The 10,353-nt window shown below is 45.0% G+C and overlaps 1 pseudogene; it reads left to right on the plus strand.

The window, feature by feature from the left end:
* Positions 1-541: 541 nt before the first annotated feature.
* LOC101787983 (large ribosomal subunit protein eL6-like) lies at positions 542-3,462 on the plus strand (annotated as a pseudogene).
* The last annotated feature ends 6,891 nt before the right edge of the window (positions 3,463-10,353 follow it).

The following is a 10,353-nucleotide window of genomic DNA, read 5'->3' on the forward strand; positions in this document are numbered from 1 at the left end:
TAGTGTACTTACCTGTGGGAGTTGTTTGGATTTTGAAGAAATACAACAGAGGGAAATGAGGCTTTCTCCTCCCTTAAAAAGTCTCCCCTTGGTTGCCTTCCCTTTGCCCCCCTCCTTTCTGTTTCCTCGTTTCTGCTCAGGAGAGCCAGATTTGGGGTGTCTGCATGGGGTATGGATATGTAACTGTCAGAGATCAAGATGAAAAGAACCGGAAATGGAATGCAAGGTGATACAGACACGCCAGACAGGTGCCAGCTACCACGTCTTCCATCCTGACCAGGACACACCCAGCATCACTGCCACTGTGATGCCCAGCACAGCACAGCCCAGCACAGCACAGCATAGCCCATCAAAGGACAGGAGTCATGGCTCTGGGTTGCCTGGAGCTGGCAGAAGAGCCAAGCCTTCAGAAGGCAGACCCAACACAAAGCTGCGAACTTCAAAGCCCAGCGTGCAAGGTTCTATGCTTCCCTTGAAAAATCAGTTTGCTTTTTATAACATCAGACAGAAAATCCCAACAAATTACAGTGGGATTTAAACAATGAAGAGGGCCCCACGCAGAAATAAGGATCTAATCATCAGTACTATCAACGTGGCTTCTCAGTGTCCTCAGGACTTTAATCATCTCCAGATGACAGCATGCATGCGATCAGGGTCCTGCGGCAGCTCCAGCCTCTCTCAGGCCCACAGCAAGGAGAACGGGAGGCTCTGCACTCACCAGCAGGTGACACATAACCCTAACACAGCTGAGGGCTTTGGGCAGAAAGAAAATCCGCAGAGGCTGAGACTTTAAATGATGCGACTACTGTCATTTGGCAGTACACACGGGGTCTGCAGAGCACTAGCTTCTTGGACCAAGCCATGGAACCTTAGTGGGACTGGCCTTAGAAGTCTATAGAGTGCCCACTGTCTCCAGTTTTCTGTTTTTCTGCAGTATGTCAGCCCAAGGACCAACTCAATACAGCACTTAACCAACCTACAATTCCACAATTTTGAAGCTTTTGTCTCTTTGGCTCTTGCAGACTATTTTAGTCTTCAGCTTAGCTGGCCTGGGCTGTCCCTCCGATCCCAGCTCAGGAAAACTAATCATCCTCCTGTTAGCACTTCAGTGGGCCCACTCTTAGGATCTCATTTAACCTTAATTACCACCTTACATGTTCTCATCTCTAAATCAGGGTCAGGGCTTGAAGGACATCAGGACATGCTACCCCCAAATATGTGGCATGTGGATTATTTTAAACTGAAGGCAATTCAGAATTGGCAGATATAGAAAGAAGTCTTCTTAGAGCTTCCCTTTTCTGACTAAAAGCAGCAACTTTGGGGAAATGAAGCTACCGTAAATTCCCACTTCAGGCTGAATCTACTCCCAGAAGGGAGAAGAGGAATAAACCCCCCTTCAAAAAAAGCTTCTCCCAGGAAGTTTTATGATCTTGAAGGAGCCACAGACCACTCATAATCATATAGACAAATCCCATGCAAATTCTCTTATCTCTCTCATTTGTTCTCCTAAAAATACATTTGTCTTTCCCAAAGAAACTTACTTGTTTTTCCCATAAAAGCTTATTCTCTTGCTTCACTTTCCCCTACTAAGCTAGGTAAATAAGCCTCTAACTTTAACCTGTTAAGAAGCCAAGTTCCTGAGTTCCATTCCCTGCACTGCAGTGAGAGAGAGAAAGGCAGAGACAGAGAGGTGGGGAGGAGAGGGGTTTGCTACTGTTTTTGTTCTCAGTGGCTACATATATACTTTTTTCTGCTGTTAATCTCTGTTTTGTCAATTTAGTTAAGAGGGCTGCAGACACAGAACCTAAAAAGATATGGAACATTTCCTTTTCCTCTATTCCTTCACATATGAATGGGGTGGGGGGAAGCGGGGAAAAGCGAGACACAATTCAGGCCATGGAAACCTTCAGCCTCCCTCAGTTCAGGTCACCAGAACGCTCGTCCCCACCTCTGACGGGAAGCACAGCCAGCTGTGGACAGAGCTGTGGCCCTGAGGAGATGAAGAGGACGAAGGAGGGAGAGGAACCAAAATAACAAGATGGAGGCGTGGCTCCCTTCCTGTCTCACTGTGGCCTGCCCGGTAGATTTCCATTGTGGCCTTAAAGAACCAACTCTTCTGCCAGCCTAGGGCACCCATGTAACCTGAGTGAGCTGGGGTAGTGGAGAGGTTGGTAAAGGATCAGGATCAGAAGCCAGAGCTCAAGCTGCAGACAGCCCTGCTGGGAGCTTGGTGGGACAGTGGAGGAGAGTCGGGGAGGTGGCGGGGGTGGGAGGTGATAACCCTTTCGGCATGGGATGAGACCTCAAGATCCCCTCACTCCACACAGCCCTGTTAGTAAGGACTCCTGCCAAAGTCACCGGGGAAGAACAAAGACCCCAAGAGCCCCTTCTGAGGACAAGGGTATCACAAAGGTGGGAGAGGAGAGCAACTTGGCACACCACATGGCAGGACCCCACTCCAGGGGCACAGTGCACTGAGGTTCCAGGGACGGCAGAGCCCGGGCTCTGCCTGGCACTGCCCCACATGGTGACAGTTGGCAGCAATAGAAAATGGCTTGTGCCCCTCAGGGCACTGACACAATTGGCAACAAAAATAGCCACACATCTCAAGAGTGACAGCACGCTCATTCCCATCATGCTAGATAGCAGGCGAAGAAAGTAAGAAGCCAGATACTAAAAGAAGAAACCCAAAGCCAGGACAGCTGATGTCACTGGCATTGGTTAAAAAGGTAATGTGAAGGCTAAAAAGTCCAAGAAGCCAAAACTGTCCTGAGTAGAGGAATGGGTAGATACTCCCGATCTGCTGTTTATTCCAGACAAGCTTTGTACAAGAGAAAGTAAGTTCACAGCTGCTAAACCCAAGGTTAAGAAACAGCAGGAGAAGGTTCTCGCTACTGTCACAGAACCAGTTGGTGGTGACAAGTATGGTGGTACCCGGCTTCTAAGCTTCGAAAAATGCCTAGATACCACCCTACTGAAGGTAAGCCCTGAAAGCTGTTGAGTCATGGCAAAACATAAAATACAATAAAACAAAATCCTAGGACCAGTCAGCACATGAGGACACTGTGAGCTACCATCACTCCTAGGACCACTTAATCATCCTCGCTGGGTGCCACAGAGGTGGGAGTGGATTTCCTAAAGTAGTTGGTAGTGGCTTGCTGCTTGTGCCTGGGCCTCTTAACTTCAATCGTGTTCCTCTGCATAGAATGTATCAGAAATGTGTCATTGCCACCTCTACAAAAAATTGCTATCAGCAATGTGAAAATCACCAAACACCTCACCAATGCTTACTTTAAGAAGAAGAAGAAGCTGTGCAAACTCAGACACCAAGAAGACAAGGTCTTTGACACTGAGAAACAGAGATACCAAGTTTCAAAGCAGCACAAAATCCATCAGAAAGCAGTGAACTCGCAAATTTTGCCAAAAATCAAAGCTGTCCCTGAGCTCCAGGGCCACATGTGATCTGCTTGTTGCTCTGACGAAAGGAGATCTGTTTTTGCCCTCACAAATTGGTGTTCTAAATTTCTTACCAAGAACCTTACTAAATAACTGATAACGTTTAAAAAAAAAAAAAATGACAGCACTGAATATGAGCACAGGAAGCTGGGCTTGGTGGTGTATGTCTGTAAGTAATCCCAGCACTCAGTAGGCTGAGGCAGGAGGACCATGAATTTGAGGCCAAGTTGGGCTATACAGCGAGTTCAAGGCCAGCCTGAGCTACTCAATGAGTCCCTGTCTATAAAAAGCATTAAAAAATAAATAATAATGAACCTAGAAAAAACACAGGAAGGAAATACAGCAACTGGTTCCCTTTCTAATACATACATGGTTGCATCCTTTGCAGGTTACATAAATCACTCTGAAACTTTAAAACTACCTCCACGGCAGCCAGAACCACGTCTGCATGGCCTCTGAGATCTGCTGCTGTCCCCACTTCCTGTCCCCACCTCACCTGGCCAGCAGAGTGATTTTCATGCCAGGAAACATTTGGCACTGTCCGGAGACACTTCTGATTGTCACATCCATAGGAAGAGAGTGCTGCGTGCAGTGAGTGAGGCCAGGGTGGCCCCTTCTCAGGCATCGCTGAGGTGAAGGACCCTGCTCTGCGCCCCTGTGCTTCAGAGAAAGACGGGTTGCTGAGGCCCTTTCCCTCGCACCCTAGAGAAGTGAGACTGGATGGGCACAAGGGCATGCACCCCGCCACCCAGAGAAGGCAGGAGGAAACAAATGCTAAATAAATAGTGGGGCCAACTAAAGACTAAACTAAAAGGAGCCACTTCCATCACTTTAGTAAAATAATACACCCAACAACAAAATCCTGAAGCACTTGCTTAGCTCCAAATAACACCTGCAAGAAAACTGGCCAGCCGGGTGTGCTGGTGTACACCTGCAATCCCAGCACTCTGGAAGGCTGAGGCAGGAGGATGGCAAGGTCAAGCCCAGCCTGGGCAACCCAGTAATCAGCAAAGTCCCCTTTCAAAAAATTAAAAAATAAATAAACAAAAATAAAAAATGGATGGGAGTGTAGCTCAGTGAAAAGGCTTGGGTTCAACTCCCGGCATTCTACCCACAACACTGTCCAGTTGTCTCCCCGTGTATTTTTTTCTTTTTTCTTTTTTTGGCAGTATTGGGGATTGAACCAGGGTCTCTACACTGAACTATATCCTCAAAAGCTTTTATTTTTTTTCCCATTTTTGAGACAGGTTCTGATTAAATTGGCCAGGGTGGCCAACTAGCTCGCTCAACAAGGAATCTGACCACACCCTGTGCTTTAAAATGGTCTTTTTGCCTCAACTATGAGGACTTTCCGCATTTTTACCCCACAAGCTTCATTAACTTCAAAACAATGTTCAGGGGTCTGATTACATGGCCCAGGGCGGTTCCCACTACAGGTCTTCTAGCGTGGCCTCCACGGTTACGGGGATCACAGGGAGGCACTCCCTAGCCCCACTCACCATCGCCTTTCAGGGATGAGGCTGGATGTCACACAGATAGCAGGTGACAGACCCCGGTGATGCTGACACACAGCCGTGCGTGTCAGGCAGGGAGCTGACCTAACATTCACACTCGGGTCTCGACCTGGACAGACACACACATCTCACATCACCCTGCTGCTGTGCGAATAGAGAAGGCCCTAATGCTACACGAAGCTTTGCCTGAGAACTTCCACCCTCGTGGAAGGCAATTGTGTCTTCTGTAGACAAAACTTCAAAAGTATGTTTCATCCGGGAGATTTGTGGTTTTGTCCTTTAAAATTCATTGATCAAAAAGTAAAATAAAGTTAACTAATCATGTTACTGGTGAGCTACTTTTTTAAATACTCAAGGTGGGGAGGGGCAGCACTAGGATTCAAATCCAGGGCCTTTAACATGCTACGCAAGAACTCTGCACTCAGCCTCCTTTGTATTTTATTTTGAGACAAGATCTCACTAAATTACCCAAGCTGGCCTCAAATTTGAGATTCTCCTGCTTCAGACTCCTGAATAGCTGGAGCTATAGGGGGCATCATCGAGACTGCCTCAAAAAATACTTTCAAAAAAATTCATTATTAAATATGAGGAAAGAAGGGCCAGAGGTTTAGCTCAACGGCTCAAAGCACTTGCCTGGCAAGCACGTGGTTGTGAGCTTGATCCCTGGTACCGAAAGAAAGAAAGAAAGAAAGAAAGAAAGAAAGAAAGAAAGAAAGAAAGAAAGAAAAGAGGAGAGGCAGATCCAGATTATTGCATTGACGAATTGTTCAAAATGTTTAAAGGAGAAATTAACACTAATTCCATATAATCTTTTCCAGAAAATAGAAAAGAAATACTCCCTTATAATTCATTTTATGATGCTATTACCTTAATATCCAAACTAAACAAAGATACTATTAAAAAAAAAGAAAACCACAGGCTAATATCACTCATTAATATAGACGCAAATATTCCTAACAAAATATCAGTAAACAGAATCCAACAATATAAAAAAAGAATTATTTACTATAACCAAGTTGGATTTCTTTCAGGGTTGTAAAGCTACTTTAGCATTTGAAGGTCAATCAATAAAATCTACCATACTAACAGGATAAAGAAGAAAAATCATATGACCAGGTAGAAAAAGCATTTGACAAAATTCAACATCACTTATGATTAAAACTCTCAAAAACAATAGTAACAAAGTCAGATTCTTCAACTTGACAAAGAACATCTACAAAAGAGCCTATACAGATTTTAAAGGTAAAAATGTGAACATTTCCCCTCTAAGATCAAGAGCAAAGCAAGAAACTCGGTTCACTGTTGCTACTTTCATTCAGCACCGAGCTGGAAATCCTATCCTTTGCAAGAAGATTTTTTTTAAAAGTATATAAAGCACATACATATTAGAAATAAAGAAATAAAACTATCTGTATTTGCAGATGATAATAGCTGCTTAAACAGAAATCCCAAGGAATCTACACCAAACAGAACAGAATAAGTTTTGCAAGGTTGAAAAATATAACAAGATAAACATATAAAAATCAGTTCTAGTGGGGCATGGTGGCACACACCTGTAATTCCAGTACTCAGGAGGCTGAGACAGGAGGATTGCTGAGGCAGAAGGATTATTTGTGGCCAGCTTGGACTACATACCAAGATGCTGTTTCAAAAAACAAACAAAAAAATCAATTATATCTCTCTACGTGAGCAATGAATACAGGAATAAAGATTTTTAAATATAAACTGGGCGTAGTGATGCTTAACTATAATCCCAGCACTTGGGAGGCTGAGGCAGAAAGATTGCCATGAGTTTGAAGCCAACCTGGGCTACATAGTGAATCTGGGCTACACAGTGAGTTCAAGGCCAGCCTGAGCTACACAGTAAGACACTGTCTCAAAAAAAAAGATTCTAAGTATGACACTATTTATACTTTAAAAAAATAAAACAGGTATAAATAGAACAAAATGTGTTTTTTGGTTTTTTTTCAAGGCTATCACTGTGCTTCCCAGGCTAGTCTCGATCTTCTAGACCCAAGTGACCCTCCTGCCTCGGCTTCTGCCTCTCAGCCCACCCCAAACTCTTATCTCTCTCTCTCTCTCTCTTCTTTCTTTTTCCTTTTTATTTTGTTGCTATTGACATACATGTTTAGTACAAATCTTATTAAAATGGCAGGAAGGTATTTTTGTAGAAATAGACAAGACTATATAAAATTTAAACATAAATGAAAAGAAACTACAGTAGCTAAAAATAGCTTTCAAAATAATGAAGAAAGATAAATTAGTCTACTTTAATTCAAGACTTATTACACACTTATAATAATGAAAACTGTGTGGAATTACAGGATAGACACATGTATGGTAGAGCAATACAGACACCCTAAATAGACTCGCACAAATATCACTTGAACTCATAGTGACCTTCCTGCCTCAGCCTCCCGAGTGCTGGGATTACACACATGTGCACCACACCTGGCATCCAGGTGATTTTTGACAAGGTGAAAAAGCAGTTCAATGACAGAAAGATAACGTTTTCAACGAACAGTGCTGGACCAACTGGACATCCATAGACAAACAAACTGACCCACAGCCTAAGACTCACATCTTATACAAAAATTAATTCAAGCCAGGAGTGGTGGCACAAATTTGTAACCCCAGTACTCTAGGAGGCTGAGTCCGGAGGACTGTACATTCAAGTCCAGCCTGGGCTGCTGGGAAAGACCCTGTCTCAAAGTAAAAATGGAACTGGGGAATTAAGAGGCTCTGGGCTCAATCCTTAGTACCACAGGGGTAAAAGAGAGAGAGAAAGAAAGGAAAAGAAAGGAGAAAGGGGAGGATAGGAGAGGAGGAGGAGGGAGGGAAAGGGAAGGATGGAGGGAGGAAGGGAGAAGAGATTAGCGGATGCTAGGAGTTAAAGACAAGGGCGAGAAGAAAGCCAGTGTGACCATAAAGGGCAACAGGGGGACCCGTGTGGTGGTAGGAATATTCTCTCCTTTGACTGCTTCACTGTCAATGTCCTGGTTGTGATTGTGCTGTACTTTGGAACATGTCCCTTCTGGGGGAAATCAGACAACAGTAAAGGGGATAACTGTGCCATTTCTTACAAGTGCACATGAGCCAGTAATGATTTCCAAATAAAAGCATCTTCAAATGTGTATGTGTTTTATATATACGTGTGTGTGCGTGTACAAGAGCACATGTGGCATGGTACTGGGGACTGAACTTGTATGCAAGACCTCATACACACAAAGCTTATGCCATACCATGCAGTCACAGCCCCAGCCATGTATACATAGATAGACAGACAGACAGATGGATAGGAGGAATTCATCTTAAGCTACTTAGAGAACCAGAGAGCTGTATTTTCAAAGAAAGATCAGCCCTAATATGAGCTTTAGGCAGACCATTAGCTCCTAGAGGGAGGCTAACAAGCCCTCTTTCATTGGAAGGGAGACCCTTAGGTTGTGACGAGGTGACAAGTGGCCCACTGTCCCGGGGAGCAGAAATGTGAACACATGTAAAATCCACTGCAGACATGGACGTGTAACGTGAGAAGAGTGTGCAAGCAGGGAGGGAGTGTTGTAATGACAAGTGCAAACAGAAAGCCAGCCGTTCCAGGGGAACCCAGAAAGAGCCAGAGGGCCAGACACTAGGTGTTTTTCCAGCACTGACCAGAACAGAACCCAGCCGGCCAACACAAACATCCAGTCCACTGGGCAAACATATTCCTTGCTGAAGGACGATGTTTCACCCACAGTCGCCATGTGATGAAAACACACCCTCTAGGAAATCCAATTTCCTTTGCTTGGTTTCTATATTCATCAAGCAGCCTCTGATCTTAATTTGATTTTTGATGGTTTCCTCCCTGGAAGAGAAGGAGCTCGAGGATCCAGTCCACTAAATCTGCCTTTTCTTCCCTGCTGTCCCACCCATGGTTTTTAGCGCTGGGTATTTTGTTCTATATCATCTTCTCTCCTGGGCATAAGAATATTTTCCCTCTGACAGGAATACAGCCCTCCCCGCCAAGCAGAGGGACTGAGTTAACAGACACTTATTAGACACCTGCTGTGTGCTCGGAACTGTGCAAATCAAGGGCAAAATGACATCTGAGCAACAAGCTGTGCCTGGGGTGAGTGCGGGGACGCACACACTCAGAGTGCTAGCAGGCCATCCCCTTACTGTCCCAACAGAGTCCGCACCCGTCCAACTTCCCAAGATAACTGAAGAGAGACTTAATCTGTTCTTAGACTTCTTTTCAGAAGGCAGAAAGGGCTCAGGGAGGCAAGAAGGAAAGGAGACATGTTAAGGAGGCAAAATGCATGAAGCAAAACGTACCGCAATCCCAGTTCTCCTCCTCTCCTCCCGGCCTTTGCTCCAGGATTTGCACTCTGAGCCATTCTTTTTCCCTAATTTAAGTAGCTCACACTCTTATGAAAATAGTTCTGCCACAGTTTTCCTCCACTCACCAGCCTGAGCAGGGGAAGCCAGGCCAACAGCAAGAAAGAATCTTCCCTAAAGTTTGAGGAGAAGTTGTGTATGCTGCTGGCGGTCAGAAAATGATACTCTGAAGCAGGGGGGTTCTGACCTGCTAAGCTGGAGAAACTGTCTTAAAATCAAGGCTGCTCTGACGTTCCCCATCATCTGCCTCTTCCACTGATCCTCTCCTTCCTGCAGGCACAGAGAGGATCTTTTCTCTCTGCCTCAAGACTGGACACCCCAAAAAGAGCACAGTCACCCTCTCCAGGCATCAAAAGACACTCGCGTAACCACACCTGCACAGGCTCGCCTCACAGTGCGATGGAGGTCTCTCACGATTCTTCCAATACCAAAGGGAATCATTTATGAGTTAATTTCTATCTCCCTGTTCCATTCATTCTCCCTAATAATCATTTACCACCCTCAAAATTGCCTGTATCCACCTATTTCTCTTGTCTCTGATAGACGGCACATACATCCAATTTCATTGGGTTAGTGGGTAATCACCCTCCTGTAATTCTCTCAAGGCCTCATTAATGCATTCATGTACTTCTTCTCCTAAGGATCTGTCTATCGTCAGTTCACTCCAGAAAACCTTAGCATAGGGGGATGTTTTCTCTTGGCCCCTACTCATGCTTTCTTCTTGCTCCTCAACCATGGCAGGTGATGAGCGACAGAAAGTTTCCCTGACAGCTCACATCAACGGCCATCTCCTGCCAACAGGACAACACATTTCTCCTTGAACTTGACTGACAATTCAACCAAATTTTTATTTTATAAGAGGTAAATAAAACAGTGTTTAAAAGAGAAGACAAAGGAGGAGAAGGGTGGGGTGCGGTGGGGCACACCTGTAATCCCAGCACTCAGAAGGCTGAGGCAGGAGGGTCACCTCCAGTTCAAGGCCAGGCTGGGCTACAAAGTGCGTTCA

Source organism: Cavia porcellus, unplaced genomic scaffold (genome assembly GCF_034190915.1).
Source record: "Cavia porcellus strain 051 isolate PalLab524CR breed Dunkin Hartley unplaced genomic scaffold, mCavPor4.1 scaffold_13, whole genome shotgun sequence".
NCBI lineage: Eukaryota > Metazoa > Chordata > Mammalia > Rodentia > Caviidae > Cavia > Cavia porcellus.